The following is a 17,911-nucleotide window of genomic DNA, read 5'->3' as shown; positions in this document are numbered from 1 at the left end:
TTCTAATCTCATTGTTTTACATGTGGCTGTCCGGTTTTCCCAACACTACTTGTTGAAGAGATTGTCTTTGCTCCACTGTACATTCTTGCCTCCTTTGTCGTGGATTAATTGACCTCAGGTGCTTGGACGTATGACTTATTTTCTTCTCAGTGCTTCTCTGTATTTTCCAATTGTCTATAATGAATAACTATTATTTATATAATTAAAACATTTTAAAATAAATTAAAAACCACACACAGGGAAATTCTTGTGCTCAAGTGCCAGATCCACATCCCAGAAAAGAGAGTTTCCCAGATCTCCACAATCCTGGCACAGGGCCCCTGCGCCTATAGCTGGGCGGAGGAGAGGCCCTAACCGCCCCCAGAGCCCAGGCAAGGCCCCCACTGAGATGTCCCTTATGCTTACCTCTTCTGATTCCCAATACCTTCTCTGCACCCCAACCCCTGCCTCCAGTGAGGAAGTGGGAGCAGAAATAAATACAGCTCTCCAAAAATAACCCAGGGATGACAAGGTACAAGAAAGGAGAAAAATGTAATGCCACTGCTGGTTTCAGCACAGTAAGTCCTGCTGGTCTAGGTAGGGCCCGTCTGTACAGGACAGGTGCCAAGAGCCCCAACTCTCCTACTGCCTCTGCTCACAGCCTGAGGATGCCTACTTGCACCCATTCGTACATGCCTGGAAAGCCCAGGCTAAGGGGACATGAGCAGAGAGAGCACAGTCACAGAACTGAGAAGAACAAGGGCTCCAAAGGGCTCAACCCCAGCTCCGTCATTTGTCAGCTGTGTGACTTGAGCAAATTGTTCAACTCTGATCCTATACCTCCTCATCCAATACCCACATCTTGCAGGCTGGTATGAGGGCAAGTGAGCTCCTCCATGGGGTAATGCTTGGCCCAAGGGAGAATCTGAATAAAGGCAATTTTCCTTCCCCTCTTCTCTCCATATGTGCACACCTGGTCCATCTCCTCTTTCTCCTCTTCCTTCACCAGGCTGGAAGCAGGCTGATTAATCACTTGCAGCAGTGATTGTTTTCTGCTCCTACAAGTCCCTCCCACCCTACATGCCTGGCCCACCAGTTGGCTGGTTATTTCTTATGGTTCTAGGGGGTTTGCTCACTGCCTTGGAGCAGATCCAGGGAGCCACTAAGCACAGTCATTCTCAGGGCCTCCTCTGCCCCCTGACCTGGAATGAGGCTCTGCAGGGGGTCCCAAAGCCTGCCAACACTTTGCTTCTGCCCAGTGGCCAACAAGAGACTCCGCTGTGCTTGAAAGCAGGGAGTGTTCTCTGAAGCCAACATTAGTCTGGCCAGTCAAGCAGGTACTTTCGAAGCTGGAAGAATTGGATTTGGCCAGCCACCCATTTGTGGGGAGGCCCTGCTGAATGGAGATCAAAGGAGCGGGCTTCACTCACCTGGGTTCAAATCTTAGCTCTGCCACTTATTAGCTGTGCAGCTTCAGGCAACTTTCCTAACCAGTCTGAGTCTTAGCATTCTCATCTGTGGAAGGGGTACTATGATTCCTACCTCTCAGGGTGTGTGGATTAAACCAAGTGATGCATGTAAAGTGATTAGCACAGCGCATTCAACACATGAGAGCCATATTCTACTCAGCTACTGGTGTCTACTGACTTCTGCTGGGGATGGAAAGGGGATTAGATACAGGTGAGCCCAGTTCCTGAAGAAGCCACAGTCCAATGTCGGAGGCTAGCATGCAGGCAGTAACTCCACCATAAGATACCACGGCAGGTGCCAAGCCAGAGGTGTGAGAAGGGAGCCTTACTAGACCCCCAGTGGAGGAAGCAGAGATAAGGAGGCAATTGAGAAAAACTGCCAAAGCCAAAAATCTCAGTTGTCTCCACTGAGCCTCAACCAAAGGGAGGGGCAACAACTGGGGAAGGGGTCCTAGAGGGAACACGTCAGCTTTCTGACTGTTCCCCATGAAACAACTTCCCAGACGGCTCTGGGGTAGGCTAGTGCCAGGGCCACTCTGTGGGAAGAGGGCCACTTAGGCTGGCCATCTAGCCACCCTTCCTTCCAACAAGTGCTTGGTGAGCCTCTCTGCACAAGGCGCTTGCCCCTCAAGGAGCCAGTTTCTAGGGAGAAGAACTTTGATGGTGGCTAATGAACACCCCTCAGGACTGAGGACATGACCGTGCAAGGCAGGCTGCTCCCCTGTGACTCAGCAAGGTCTCTGACTCATAGAGAACATAGGATGGATGGACTGGTTCTTTCTCAAGACGGAAGCAGGAAGCAGAAAGGAAGGCAAGGTTCAGGCTTCAGTCCGCAGAGAGGAAGCAGCACATGGGCAGAAGCCCTGGGAGAGCTGGAACCAGCTCGTGAGAGGTACCCCGTGGTTATCTACATGGTGCCAGGCTGGAGGTAGAAAAGTGAGTCCAAAACACAGGGTCCTGGTAGTGCAGAGGACGAGGCCACCCTAGGCTTGCGGGGGACAGAGGCAGGCCTGGGCCTGAGTGCAGATATGCTACCTGGATCAGGGAATGGGCTAGAAAACAGACAAAATACTTTTCTAAAAGCTGACACACTGCAAGGATTATGAAAGGCAAAATGTAAGTAGGTGTTGTAAACACACTGGGGTGTTAAGAGGCCAAAAAGAGGTCACAGGAATCACACACTATAATAGAATATAAGCAGGGCTAGATTAATACAATGTTGATTGGATGCAGTCTGCAGTTTGGGAATTTATTTACCTAGTGATTTTCACTTGGGAGATCGAAATTATTATTGGTCATTTTATTTATTACCAAAGATTTTTCATGTTTTCAATGACAACCTATTTGGTGCCATTATTTAAAACAAGCTCTGGACAGAGTCACCTAGGACTAACTATAAAATCGGAGACACAGGCATGGAGGATTTAATCCATGGAGACAATCTGTACCTGGCCCCTAGATGACAATGAAGCTGACAAAGTGTCATTTTGGAAGCTTGCCAGAGCACCTGAACTGTCATGGGGTCACTATCCAGGGAGAGTGATTTTTCAAGCTGGACTTACTTGACCTCTTGGAATCTGTTTCTTAGAAATCCCAGCCACACTGTGAGGACCTAGAAGAGGAAGAGTCCAGAGGTTTGGAATGGCCACTCCCAGGAACGAAAGAATCAGTGGCTCAGGGACGTGGGGTGCCTATGAATGCTGGGAGCCTAGGTGACGGCCATAAACGTGCAGTGGCACCGGTTCATGTGCTCCTACTTTCTCGGGCAGCCCCCAGGCACCTGGCTGAGTGTAGGGATGAAGGCAGGCTGTGGTGCTGCTCCGGGCAGGGAAGGGCAGGGAGACGAGGAGGCTGTTAAGAAAGCATTTTAGGTGGGCAACGGTGGGCTCCACACTGGGTAGACGGTGGGCGGAGGCAGCCTCGAGGCCTTGAGATCCTCATGGGGCTGAGGAGGAGGGGGAGGGAAGTGAGGACCCCCAGAAACCACCCCAGAGCTGTCTTTCTAGGCACACAGCTCCACACCTGCACTGACAGTGGAACTGCTTTTATTATGAAAAAAAGGAGGGTGATTTTTCCCCCTCTTCTAATGTTTTAAGCTGCCTATGTTTATCTGCTGATACCCCATAGGTACCATGTGACAAACATTCTACAGAAAGGAACTGATGAACACAAACATAAAGGCAGAAAGGTGGTGAGAGGAGGGAGGGAAGGAGGGAGAGGGGAAGGAAGGAAGGAAGAAAGGAAGCAAAGGAGGGAGGGAAGAAGGAAGGATGGGCCATGTAGAGAGATTTTACAGTATTTCAGGGTCAATGGCAATCTGGCCCCCAATCATGTTTCTGAGCTCATCTCCCATTCTCTTCCTCCCTCACTGCTCCAGCCACCTGACTTCCTGACTCTTCCTCCAACACACCAGCCATGTTCCTGCCTCAGGGCCTTTGCACTTGCTTTCCCTCTGCCTCTAAGATTCTTCCCACACGTGGCTCACTCTCCTCTTTCAGCTCAAATATAACCTTCTCAGTGAAGCCTTCCTCAAGCCCTCTATTTAAAACTGCCACTGGACTTCCCTGGTGGCGCAGTGGTTAAGAACCCGCCTGCCAATGTAGGGGACACGGGTTCAAGCCGGGTCCAGGAAGATCCTACGTGCCGCGGAGCAACTAAGCCCGTGCGCCACAACTACTGAAGTCCGCGCGCCTAGAGCCTGTGAGCCACAAGAGAAGCCACCGCAATGAGAAGCCCGCGCACTGCAACGAAGAGCAGCCCCCACTCACCACAACTAGAGAAAGCCCGCGTGCAGCAACGAAGACCCAACACAGCCAAAAGTAAATGAAAATAACTAAATAAAATTTTTTCTAAATAAATAAATAAATAAAACTGCCACGACCTCTTTCCTACTTTATTTTTCCATACAGCATTTCTCACCATCTGATATGCTATTTACTTAATTCTGGCTCCCTCCCCTTTCCCCAGCACAACTACCATGAGAGCAGGAGATCTGTTTATCTGCTTTGTTCACTCCTACATCCCTCGTGCCTAGAACAGAGCCTAGCATGTAGGAGGTACCCAATAAATACCCACTGAATGAATGGAAGGAAGGAGAGTGGAGAGAAAGATGGAATTGGAGTCAGATTTAAGCTAATCCTGGATCCTCAACAATCTGAAAGAAACTATTACCATCTGAGTGAAGGTGTGGGGGAGTTCCATAAGCAAGGAGCAGATGCTATCCGAGGCCTTCTCTTTTGCTCCCAAGAACTCCCGAAAAGGTTCCCCCAGAGAGCATACTGTCTTAAATATTAGTTTGCAGAAAGTCTGGACCTAGAATCTCCAACTGCTATGAAAAGGATGCTCTACGACTGCCTTAAAATAAGAACAAGGATCAGCCAAGTCACCCCCTGTGCTTGGAGACGGATGACCCCTGTAGTAGTTTCCTGTTGCCATTGTAACAAATTACCACAAACTTAGTGGCTTAAAACAAAACATTTATCCTCTTAGAATTCTGAAGGTGAAAAATCCAAAATTAGCTTCACTGGACCAAAATCAAGGTATTGGCAGGGCAGCACTTCCTCCAGAGGTTCTAGGGGAGCATTTGTTTCTTTGCCTTTTCCAGCGTACAGAGCTGCATTTCTTGCATTCCTTGGCCTCTTCCCCCATCTTCAGAGCCAGCAGACCTTGCTGCAGTAGCCACTCTGCCTTCTTCTGTATCAGATCTCCCTTTGCCTCCCTCTTCAAAGGACAATTGTGATTGCACTTAGGGCCCACTAGGATAATCCAGGATAATCTCCCCACCTCAAGTTCCTTAACTTAGTTGCACCTGCAAAGTCCATTTTGCCATACAAGGCAGCATCCACAGGGCCCAGGGATTATGGCCTGGATATCTTTGGGGGCCATTACCCAGTCCACCACCATGAAAGACAGGCACCAAGAGTTTGGGAGAAACAGTTCAGACCTCTGGTCCACTGGAAAGAAGAGTCAGATCGGGAGTCTTGGCAAGGTCCTGGGCCAGAGTCTTTCTTTTGCTGTAACTAGGGAGCGGGGAGTTATTTTCATGCAACTGAGCATTTTGGTCCTTGGAGGGCCTCCTTAGAAGAGAAGGGTAGTTTTCTCTTCTCCAACCTGATGTCCCCAGTGGACCACTCAGAAATCCATCCCAGGATGCACATGCTGAGGGTCAAGGGGAACCCAGCAGGATCTCTGGACTGTCCTGAAGGCTTTTAAGGAGGGGAAGCTGCAAAGAAATGGTGTGGGTCAGACGAACAAGCTCGGGTTCAGGGATGGCAGGTAAGCTTTTTCCCATGAGACCTGCCTGGGGTGGAGGGTTCTGAGAACCCATCTGGGTTGCCTGCTTGTTTGGAAAAAAGGATGATCAGTGAGCTCTGGGTTCTGGCAAGTTCAAGGACAGCCTGTCTATGAGGCAAGCGGGCCCGCAGACGACTGTCTGCAGGGCAGCCTGCCTGGCTCCTGCTGGGAGCAGGGAGAGCAAAGCTGGCTTGTACTTCCATCAGAGTGGTGACCAAGAAACTCCACGCCGCTGAGGTCACAATTCTTGGATGAGGGAAGTGCCAAAAGCAGTGACAAGGATCAAAGAGTTACAGCAGATTACAAATGAAAAAAACGAAAATCTGTTTTTAGGTACCTATCAATATAATAATATAGAAATGAACTTAAACATGAGGTCGTTTCCCCATAACACCTGGGAGCCTCTCCCTTCAGGATCCTCCCCATGGGAGAACTCTTTCGAAGCTGAGTGGGATAATTCAGTAATGGTCTCAGGAGAGCTGCTGAGATGACGCCAAGGCCCGGGAGAAGTCAGGCTTTGCAGGTGGGACTTGAAAGAAAAAGAAGGGCAACGCACTGCCTGGAACCCCAGGAACTGTTGAGCAGCAGATGAAGGCTCCCCGTGCTCAGGCTGGGCTTCCAGTGCCATGGCCCGGTGTCAACCAGGGAGGGAACCAGTGCAAGAAGGCACTTCCTCCTGAGCTCAGCACCCCCAGAGCCTCGGCTCCGTGAAACCAGCAATTACCGAGGTGCCTAGATCTCTAAGTCACTACCCCACTCACTGAGCGCTAAGAGTCACACCCAGGTCTGCCCAACACCAATGCAGCTCCTGCGCTTCCCCAGGCATCTTCTCAGACAGAAAGAGTCACAGAGACAAGGCAGGACGATGAGGTGCTAAAACCCGGCAGCCAGGGCCCCGGGAACCGCAGAAGCAGCCAGCCCCACGCTAAGGCTGGAGACCCGCGGAGAGCAGAGGCTTTGTTGGGTCTCAAGCAGCTCCTCCAGCCTCATCCGCCATCACTCTTTTTCCTGTTTTCCCCCTCGATCCCCTTCTTTCCTCCTCTTTATCCCTCTCCCCACCATCCTCTCATTTGTCCCCCTCTTTCTTCTCACTCCTCTCCTCACTTCCTCATGGTCTAAGATATTGAAGCTGAAGTGTTTTTGAAACACTGTCAGTGGTGTTACATGAAGCTTTATTTTTCCTACTTTTTTTTTTTTTTTTTTGCGGTACGCGGGCCTCTCACTGTTGTGGCCTCTCCCGTTGCGGAGCACAGGCTCCGGACGCGCAGGCTCAGCGGCCATGGCTCACGGGCCCAGCCGCTCTGCGGCATGTGGGATCTTCCCGGACCGGGGCACGAACCCGTGTCCCCTGCATCGGCAGGCAGACTCTCAACCACTGCGCCACCAGGGAAGCCCCCCTACTTTTTATTTGATAAATTATGATTGACTTTTTAATATGTCTTGACAATAAAACCTACATTTAGTTGCCTTTTAATTTTTGTGAGCCCTTTTATTTTTGTGAGCCCTCTGGTGTATCAGCATCCCTAAATAACGCGTGGGTGTGTGTGTGTGTGCGCGTGCGTGCGTGTGTGCGCTACTCCACCCATGCTCTGGGTACTTAATCAGTGTGGCTGACAGCTCAAAATCAATTAATTTTAACAGCAACCAGAGGAACTCAGATTATATATGAGGAAGAATTTCCTCATACTTAGACTACTGCAGTAATCTCCTACCTAACCTCTCTACCTTCATTCTTCCTCCACTTAATCCACCTTTTTGCACTATTAACATAATCACTCCTTGCTCTAAAACCATCAATGGCTATCCACTGCCCAAAGAACACAGAGTACAAATTCCCTCACCTGGCATTAAATGGCTTCTATCAACCTACCAGGAATTTCCTAACAGTGGTTTCCAGGAATGGAAATTGTGAGAAAACACTCTTCTCCTGGAAGTATTCATATACAGGCCAGGTTACCTCACATAAGGGATGCTAAAAAGAAGTAGTAGCTGGTCTCCAAGGAGGCCTCTCTCCCTCCCAGTGAACCATGCCTCTTGTTGTTCATACCCTTGTGTAGCCCTCTCCTGAATCTGAGCCGGTCCTATGACCAAGAAAACACAAAGTGACATTGTGTGACTTCCAAGATTAGGTCATAAGAAACCTTGCTATTTATGCCTGGATCTCTCAACACATTCACTCTTGGGATATTTCTGCTCAGAACAGCTGCCATGCTGTGAGAGGCACAAGGCACATGGAGAGGCCCCATGTAGGCACCCTAGTCAACAGCCAGCATCAGTGCCAGCCATGTGAGGGAGCCAGTTTGAACAACCAGCCCAGCTGAGCCTTCAGATGACTCCTGCCCTGGCCTCTACTTGACTATAGCAACATGAGACCCCAAGTGAGAACTGCCCAGCTGAGCCCAGTCAACCCACAGAATCATGAAAAATAATAAAGTGCCAATTCCACTTAATAATGTTCTAGATGAGCCAATAAAAACTAACTTTATTAAATCATGACCCTTGAGTACATGTCTTTTATTTTTATTTTATTTATTTATTTTTTTCAGGCCACGCCACACAGCATGTGGGATCTTAGTTTTCCAACCAGGGATTGAACCTGTGCCCCCTGCAGTGGAAGCCCAGAGTCTTAACCACTGGACCACCAGGGAAGTCCCTGGAGTACATGTCTTTTAAATATCCTATGTAACAAAACAGGAGTTCCATGATTGTTTCAAGAAAAAGCAATTGTGCAATTGTTTGAGTTGCAAGCTAAACTAGCCATTTTTTTCATGAAACACCATTTTTACTTGAAAGAAAAGAATAATAGACAAATAAATTATGATTATTTAGATTGGGTATTTGACAAACTTTCTCTCGAAAATGAATGAAGTGAGACTGTCACTTCAAGAAAAGAAACTGACAGTATGTTACCAACAATAAAAATCAAGCTTTCAAGAGAAAATTCAAATTATGGAAAACTTGTATCCACCACTGTGAGCTTCACAGCTTCCCAATACTTGAAGGCTTTTCTGATGAGATCAGTGGTCTTAATATGATTTACTGACATTGTAAAATGAAGCATGTCAACATTTAGATCTATATAACTCAGTAAACTAATTATTTCTCAATGACCAATTCAAAGTAAAAGATCCATTCAAAGTGCAAGATGGGCCAATGGATTATATGTCGCAAAGTATGCAAAGTTTGTTGATAAGATTTCAGACTCCACATTCCAACTAACCTTTAAGAAACTACCACTCATCCAGTTTTGGTATAGTAACAAAGAAAAATATCCACAATTATCTGCAAAAGCTATTAAAATATCCCTCTCCTTCTCAATTACATATCTGTGTGCAGCCAGATTTTCTTCATATCCTTCAGCTAAAACAATGTACTTAAAGAGACTGAACACAGAAACAGTTATGAGGGGACTTCCCTGGTGGCACAGTGATTAAGAATCCGCCTGCCAATGCAGGGGACACAGGTTCGCTCCCTGGTCTGGGAAGATCCCACATGCCACAGAGCAACTAAGCCCGTGCACCACAACTACTGAGCCTGCGCTCTAGAGCCTGCGAGCCACCAACTACTGAGCCTGCGCCACAACTACTGAAGCCCGCGTGCCTAGAGCCCGTGCTCTGCAACAAGAGAAGCCACCGCATTGAGAAGCCCGCACACTGCAACAAAGAGTAGCCCCTGCTCACTGGAACCAGAGAAAGCCCGTGTGCAGCAACAAAGACCCAACCTAACCAAAAGGAAATTAATTAATTAATTAATTAAAAAAGAAGAAACAGTTATGAGAATCCAGTTCTCTTCTATTAAACCAGACATTAGCAAAAATGTAAAACAATGTCACTCCTCTCAACATTTTTGTTTTGGAAAATAGCTATTTTTCATTAAAAATGTCATTTATGATAAATGTAATGGATTTATTATTATATCAAATGAATTCATAAATTTATAATTTTAAAACTGCCTCAGTTTTAATTTCTAATACAGTAAACAAAAGTTCTTGAGGTCCTTAATTTTTTTGTTTAATAGTTTTTTTAAACAAATTTATTTATTTTTGGCTGTGTTGGGTCTTCGTTGCTGCATGCAGGCTTTCTCTACTTGCGGTGAGCGGGGGCTACTCTTTGTTGCGGTGCGTAGGCTTCTCATTGAGGTGGCTTCTCTTGTTGCAGAACATGGGCTCTAGGCGTGTGGGCTCAGTAGTTGTGGCTCTCGGGCTCTAGAGCACAGGCTCAGTAGTTGTGGCACACCTGCTTTGTTGCTCCATGGCATGTGGCATCTTCCCGGACCAGGGCTTGAACCCGTGTCCCCTGCATTGGCAGGTGGATGCTTAACCACTGTGCCTCCAGGGAAGCCCCCTTAACAGTTTTTAAGAGCATAAAGTTGACTTCAAAGTAAACCAGGCTTTCTTTCAAGGTGGCCAATCTGACACCCAGTTTCTTCAGGAACAAAGCCAATCCTCAGGGATGACTTGCTCCTATAAATGAGTATCCTTGTACAGCACCATGTTTTTAGTACCCACTGAGTCTCTAATGTCTAAAAAATCTTTCTGTGCATTTATCTTCTCTCACCAACTAGGTTCCACTCACTTGGGCCATGGGGACAGCCAAGGACTACATCTGAAACCATCTGTCACAGCACCTGGCCCACAAAAGTGCCTCAGATGGGAAAGACTAAGATGACAACACCAGTTTTTTGAGATTAACACTGAAAAAATCTGATAAAGCTATAGCCTCATCTTTGCCAGTGGAAACTAAGGAAGAAAACTTCTAGCTGGGGCTGGGAGCTCAAAGCTAAGGGATGAACAGGACAACCGACCCTGGACATGGACAACAGGTGCCACTGTGGCTAGCTGCTGCTCAAACAAACGACAAAGTGAATCGAGTCAATGCAGCAGCTTTCCCTGCTCAGGGAAAACTCCTGCGACTTCTCTCTCATCTCCTCTCAGAGAACCTCAGAAGCCTCCCAAACCCTCCTTCTTCCGCCTTCACATTTCCTTCAGAGGAAAGAACTTGGTATGGGTTTCAGAACAGGAGTGGCCCCCGCCTCAGGCCTTCCTGCAAGATCCACAAACAACCCGACCCCCGCAGACTGACAGACACATGGGCTCAGCACCCTGTTTGGCAACAGGAAAACTCACGGGGTGTTAAAGGCAGAGAAAGGGAAGTGAAGTCCATAAACAGCTAGTAGAACCACTGAGCTTCAGAGACTAAAACAAATCAGAGAGGGGCCCACGTCTCCCCTGGCCCCCAGCAGGGACCCCACCATGGCCTGGCTTCCCAGATAGTTGGGACAACGAACATCAAATTCCCTGGAGCTCCCCTTCTGAGAGTTTACAAAACCTGCCAGGCATCCTGAGAGCAAACAGGGAAACAGCAATGCAAGGCACAGAGCATTGTTCTGACTCTCGTGAGGACCCGATATCCCAGCAGAGATGGAAGAAACAATTCCGTGTATCATGCCCAGCTCTCTCTCATACATGCCAGCAAACTACAGACCCATGAGACAGGGACAGAATCTGGTTTTTCACTATCATCATTTTCCAAGTGCCTAGTAATGTACCTGGCACATAGCAGGCACTCAAAAACGTTTGTTACATAAATGAAAGAAAAAGATGGACACTATCTTTGTGGCCTGGCACCCAAATAATATGGGCAGAGAAGAAAGTTTGTACATTTATTCATTCAACAAATACTTAGCATCTCCTCTGTGCCAGACACTGTCCTAGACACAACAGGAAACAAAATAAGCCCCCGCCCTTATGGAGTCTATGTTTCAGTGGGTGTAAAGGTGAAAATCTTAATGCTCCTCAAAAAAAAAACCACATAAGCCATAGAATCAATAATTATTTAATAAGTGCCCACTATGTGCAAGTACCAGATGCGGTGACAGGCTCCTGGGATCTGGGACTCAGCACTAGTGAAACCATTTCATCTTAGATGTGTCCGTCAGTTGTCAGAGGCCCCTGGGTAAGGAAAATGGGATTACCTCTTTGGTGCATCTGTCCTCATCTGTTGGTGAACAGAAGCCACTGCGTGAGTACCACGTGCATACCCCAAAACACCACGCAATGCTGCGGGATAAAAAGAAAGCCAACATCTTTAGCTGAGAGGCACTAGGGGTCAGAAAAGCAGCTCTGATACATTATAATTAAACATCAGGGCTCAGAGAGTGCTCCTAAGGCAAGCTGGCTCCTCCTCTGTCCCTCACCCCCGCCCCCCCCCAGATGTTGTGATTCTGAGCCTGAGTCAGCAAATATTTCCCAACCCTGGAAGTAGTCTGCTCACTTCCAAGTAAGCAGACACCGGCTTTGATGATTCTATCAGCGTGGGGCAGGAAGAGCTGGCAAGGTGAAGAAGAAGCCGGAGCACAACACCCCCCCCACAGGTGGCAGCTCCTAAATGCAGACGCCCTGAGTCATGCTTGATTCTTTGACCAAAGCCCGGTGGAGGAGGCACTGGAGTCACACCCTAATCACCAGCCTCTGAGCTGTGAAGGCCAAGAACCATATGCCAAGGAAGAAGACCCACGTATCTGAAACCTGATACAAGGGGCCGTTTCCTCCCTGCCAGGCTCAAGCAAGTGCCTAGCTCTCCTGACACCACGGAACTCAGCTGCAGTAGCTCCTCCCTCTGGATCCGAAGGCACAGAGGAGGGCCTGTAGTTTAGCTTCCCAGTCCGCAGGTAACACCCTAGGAGGTGGGCCTCTGTATTTGGTGACCATACAGCTGAAGCAGCTGAAGCCTTTAGAAGCGACAGGGCCAGCCCCTCCTGAGAGAAGCTGCGCCACCCCAGGACATGCCAGGAGCCATGGGCCCTGAGGACAGCGTGCACAACAGCCAGGACATCTGCATTCTATCCAAAGAAGAGGCCTACCAGCTTCCCAGGCCAGCGCCCAACAATGGCTGTCCTCTCACCAGGCCCTGGGGGATGCGGTCTGAGGGACCACAGGTGAGGCTGGAAGGCTGAGTGAGGGCAATTCTTCCTGAGTGGGTGGAGGCACACACCAAAGAAGGAGGAAAGCAAGGAGAAAGGCAGCCAAACAAACGAGTGGTTCATTAAACTAAGGAGTTAATGGGCTACACCATCTGCAGGATAATGTCAGGGGCCTATCTGCCCACCCCTTTGAAAAAGAGAGGCAGGCTGACCCAAGCTCTGCAAACGTCACCGAATGGGCACTTGGTAATTGATGATCATGACTACCCACGCGGAAGATGACGTGGTGGACAAACTGCAAGAAGCTATCTGGCCAGAGCTTCTGGTGCACAAGCTGCTCCCCAAGGACTGGGCCTGACGTCCTCTCAAGCCCTTCTCACCTGCCGCCTCAGTAGAGAGCACTATCAATGGGTAAGCAGACAGAGGAGCAGCAAACGGCTCCAAAGAGTCAGGTAAAGTCCTGGGGAGCCACACGCTGGACTAAATTACCACCAAATACACAACCCCAACTTCATCAGAATGACCCATTAAAGCCCCAAAGGGATGTTTTCCATTGGAACAAGGAACCCCTTTTAGTCCAGTCTGCCCTACTCCCCCCACCGCCCAAGTGCTGCTTAGGAGGGGGCCCAAAGGGTTAATGGAGAGGGCACTGGCTCAGCCATCCACGACCCTACTGCTTTCACAGAAAAGGGTCTGTGCACAAGAGGGTTCCAAAACTTTAAAGTCTGGTCTGGCTGTTTCAGTTGGCTCTCCACCACAGTTCCCGAAGGCTGCCAATTCTGTGTCCAATTCTGGCTCAAAGACAGAGAGCATGATCCTCAAAAGAGGAGACCTAGAAACCTGGAGCCCGGTAAAACAACAGGCCTTCATTTCTGAACTGAGAGTGGGTCACGCTTTCAGAATCCTCCAAAGTCAGATTGGGCAGAAACATAGGATATGTTATTTCCTGAAGATCTCTCTAGGGGACCAACTTCAAATAAAGGAGCTCAAATTGAACGCATCTGTAAAGAACTTTCAGTCTGGCAAGAAGGTTAAAGATCCAGAAGCACCGTGAAGGTGGTGGGTTCTCTAGCCACAGAGAGGATGATCTCTGTGACTGGAAGCAACTCAAGTTCCTGACACCATCTTCCTAATGCAGCCCCACAACCTGTCCAGGCAGATACTGACTGGCTACGCCTGGGCAAAGGGAACAGGACTTCAGTGTCAGCCTCTCTGTCTTAGAGCCACAGGAAATGAAGCTCCCAAGGAAAACAGAGGGAGAAGAACCTTCAAGAGAACCTACTCAGTTATCGACATCAGAAGCCCCAGACACATTCAGAGATGCATGAGGGAAAAATCAGCAGGTGGTTCGAGTCACCAATAACAAAAAGGACAGATACCTGCCAGCCCCAGGGCTATCAGGCTGGCAATGTATTTCAAAACTCAAACAGGAAAAAAAATGTTCTGGAGCCAGTACAGAGGAAAAGGTTGAGGACCACAGGCATTCTATGGGGCATAGATTCTGGAGACTTCTCTTAGCTCTCTGGGATAGGGCATAGTGTAGAGGGTGGGAATCAGGGCAGAGATAGGCTGAGGTATCATGGTTTAAAGGTGTACAGTATATCCAGAGTGTAAAGCCACAAAGCCCTGTTTCCTGGAAGGGGAAAAGAGTTGGATGAGGCCTCCAGCTACCCCTGGCATACACCCAATTCAGCGGCTGGTCTCTCCTCAAAGGTTCCTGGAAGTCAACAGACCCATAAAGGGGAAGTACTAAAGCTGAGATTGGAAGAATGGTCTACAAATTGGACATCATCCCTGATGCAACACCCCAGTAGATTCTCCCACACAAACATTACCTGCTATTTACCTCAGACATTCAGCGCCTTACTTCAGTCAGGGGCTGAACACCCACGCGCCCACTCCACGGGTATCTCAACTGCGGGTCATGGGAAAGCAAAGTAGTGTCTGCAGCTAATGCTTCTCCCAGAAGCAAAGGCAAGGAACTGGGAAGGAAGGGGAGGTGGATGACAGGAATGCAGAGGGCATGACTGATTGGAAAGAAATCAGAGAGTGGAGCAAAAACAGGGCTTCTGGGGGGAACCTGGGTAGGAGGGGCTTAGGTAGACAGGGATTGCAGGCGCGGGCTGAAAAAGCCCGGTAACACCGCGAGGAAGATGATGGGGAGGGGTGATACTGAGAGGGGCCAGGCAACGGGGGAAGGAGAGGACAGGGATGGGAAAAGAGAGAGAAGACACAGGGCAAGGACGGGAGGACGACAAGGATAACGAGGGGGACAGAGAAGATCTCCAAGGAGACCCTGGGTAGAGAGGGCAATGAATTTGGGGACACCAGAGAAGATATGAAAGAAGAGATCAGAGGCAAGGGTGGGTAGTGGGAGAGGACCTAGAGCCTGAGATCGGGCTCTCAGAACACAGAAGTGGGAGGAGACGGAGACACGAGGCCCAAAAGGGGGCACAGAGTCTGGGGGTTGGGGGGAGGCCCGTGGTTCGGGCTCAAATATTGATGGACGTCCAAAGGCTGGGGGAGCAGGGGAAGCGGGGCGGGGTGCCAGGAGAGCAACGGACGACCGCGACCCGCCCGGGCCAGAGCGACAGGAAGCGGCAGCCACTCGGTCCGCCGACCCCTGCGACTCTCCCCACTCCACTCCCCGCCGGGCCTTCCGCCCCAGCCGCGTTGCCCGCCTCAGCCCGGGCCCGCTGCTTCCCTCCGCTGCTTGCCTACCCGCTTCCCCGGACCCGGACTGACCTGTCCTGGCTGCCCTCGGCGCCACCGCCGCCGTCCCGCAGGCTCCGTAGAATCCTCCGGCTCCTGCCAAAACTTTTCCCATTAATCCCCAGATCCGCGGCGGCCGCGGCGGCCGCGGCGTCACACGCTGCGCGGCCTGGCCCCGCCCCACCAGAGTGACGTCACCGCGCAGCTCCTCCCCACCCATCTCTCCACGCCCCCTTCCGCCCCGGCCGCGGCCAGTCACCGCGCCTCCTGGAGTCGCCCTGATTCTGCCACTCCGCCCACCAGCACGCTGCCCCGGGCCCGCCTGCAGCGCCCTCTGGTGCGGGACGAGGGCGCAGCAGCTCAAGGAGGAGCTGAGGAGGAAGCTCCAGGGCCAGTAAAGCAAGTCTGGCAAGTATCAATCACAAAAGAAAATTTAAAGCTGGAAGGGAACTTAGAGATCATCTCGTACAGTCTCCTCAAACTTCCAGTGAAGAAACAGTCCCAGAAAAGGTGCGTGACTTGCAGTGAGAAGCAATGCTGAGGTTAGAACCTGGATATCCAAATTCCACTGGAGAAGACTGTGCTCCCTGTAATTTTCACAAAAGGGCTTTGCTCCCTCAAGAGGCTTCTGCAACTAGAAATTTATGGTTCTGGATTTCTTACCTACCTTCCTATTTATCTAATAAACTTGCCCACCTAAATGGGGAGCACCCTTCTTACTGTTGTAGAAAATTCTGTTCTCGCTGCTTAACCCAGGTCTTTAGGACCTGGAGGGGACATGTTATCCCAACCTTCAGATATACCATAAAAAGTTACCCAGCAGCTGGGGGGCAGTATGGGAGAAGATGGGTTTGCCGTCTGGCAATGAACAAAACTTGACTCTATAGGTGTATGATCAATGGGTAACTTCCTCCTTTCCATCATCTTTAAAATAAAGATCACCTCTCCCCCTCTCCTACACTCCTAGATATCTGGATAGTAGAACTACGAGTGCTTTTTTTTTTTCTTTCTGCTTCTTTTTTTCCACTTTTTGAAATGAATCTGCAGTACTTTTTTTTTTTTTTTTTTTTTTTTTGCTGCAGCATGTGGGGATCTTAATTCCCCTACCAGGGACCGTAACCCCTGCAGTGGCAGAGTCCTAACCACTGGACCAACAGGGAATTCCCTGCGCAGTACTTTTGTAATTCAGATGTCAACCTCCTTGCCTCTGAGATGGAAGAAAGAATGGGTTGTGGAAGTCAAAGCCATCCCTAAGATTTCTGCAAATTTCTCGGGGATTTATATTCTCCTAAATCTCTCCGCCTCCAGGCTCCAGCTTCTGCCAGGCTGTCGCAGTCACACAGTTCAGAAATGTAGAGATGAAACTCAGCCCTTCCTGAGGACTGCCCACACTTCTTCCCACACAAAACATTCATGGGTATAGATGTTATGATGCTCTGGGCCCTGGGGAGGGGTCACGTAGTACACTGCAAACAGTTTAAACTCACACAGCTGACATTTTTTTTAAGTCCTTTCTGCACTGGTGGCGTTGAGGTTTTCTGACTGGCTGTTCACTCCTTAGAGCCTGGTCTTTTCCCGAATTACTACCTCTCCTCCTTGCCCCACCATTCTCTCCTCTATCCCATTCTCTCCAGAGAGAAAACAAATCCTTCCCGCTTTCCAGGCACATCGCTTCATTGCCAGAGTTCCTGCCAACACTCATGCCCTAGAGATTTCACTTTCTCCCCCCTAAAAGTCTCATTTCCCCTAATAAAGACAGCTCCTTCCCTAAAAGAAATTCTGGAAGCACTGTTAAAATACTACATTTTTCAGCTCATTTCATTTTCATATTAAAAGGATATATAGGGCTTCCCTGGTGGTGCAGTGGTTGAGAATCTGCCTGCCAATGCAGGGGACACGGGTTCGAGCCCTGTCTGGGAAGATCCCACATGCCGCGGAGCAACTGGCCCCGTGAGCCACAATTACTGAGCCTGAACGTCTGGAGCCTGTGCTCCGCAAGAAGAGAGGCCGCGATAGTGAGAGGCCCGCGCACCGCGATGAAAAGTGGCCCCGGCTCGCCACAACTAGAGAAAGCCCTCGCACAGAAACGAAGACCCAACACAGCAATCAATCAATCAATCAATCAAATTTTTTAAAAAGCCACTCTTATAAAAAAAAAGGCTATATAAAAATATATACATATATTTTATTTTTATTTATTTATTATTATTTTTTTTTGCGGTACGCGGGCCTCTCACTGTTGTGGCCTCTCCCGTTGTGGAGCACAGGCTCCAGACGTGCAGGCTCAGCGGCCATGGCTCACGGGCCTAGCTGCTCCGTGGCATGTGGGATCTTCCCGGACCGGGGCATGAACCCATGTCCCCTGCATCGGCTGGCGGACTCCCAACCACTGTGCCACCAGGGAAGCCCTATACATATATTTTAAACTTAAATCAGTTAGTTTCTGTTACTTGAATCTAAAACAGACTAACACAGCTTCCCCAAATCTTCATTTTGACTAGATTTGCCCACAGGCACAGCTCACAGTGGGAAAAGTG

The 17,911-nt window shown here is 49.3% G+C and overlaps 1 protein-coding gene across 3 annotated transcripts in view; it reads right to left on the bottom strand.

Annotated features, from left to right (window-relative positions):
- PPARD (peroxisome proliferator activated receptor delta) overlaps positions 1-15,548 on the bottom strand; it is a 75,016-nt gene extending 59,468 nt beyond the window's left edge. For 2 of the 3 annotated variants that reach the window (XM_082637471.1, XM_082637469.1), the window contains exons 1-2: positions 15,408-15,548; positions 11,715-11,799 (exon numbers count right to left, since the gene is read on the bottom strand). The gene's annotated coding sequence lies outside the window, so the exon portion shown is untranslated. The remainder of the gene's footprint in view (positions 1-11,714; positions 11,800-15,407) is intronic. The other variant, XM_082637470.1, reaches the window with a different exon arrangement.
- Between the last annotated feature and the right edge of the window lie 2,363 nt (positions 15,549-17,911).

The sequence above is a fragment of the Mesoplodon mirus genome (assembly GCF_964341445.2).
Source record: "Mesoplodon mirus genome assembly, chromosome: 12".
NCBI lineage: Eukaryota > Metazoa > Chordata > Mammalia > Artiodactyla > Ziphiidae > Mesoplodon > Mesoplodon mirus.
Note: the sequence above shows the minus strand (reverse complement) of the source record. Positions and strands in the feature narration are given on the sequence as shown.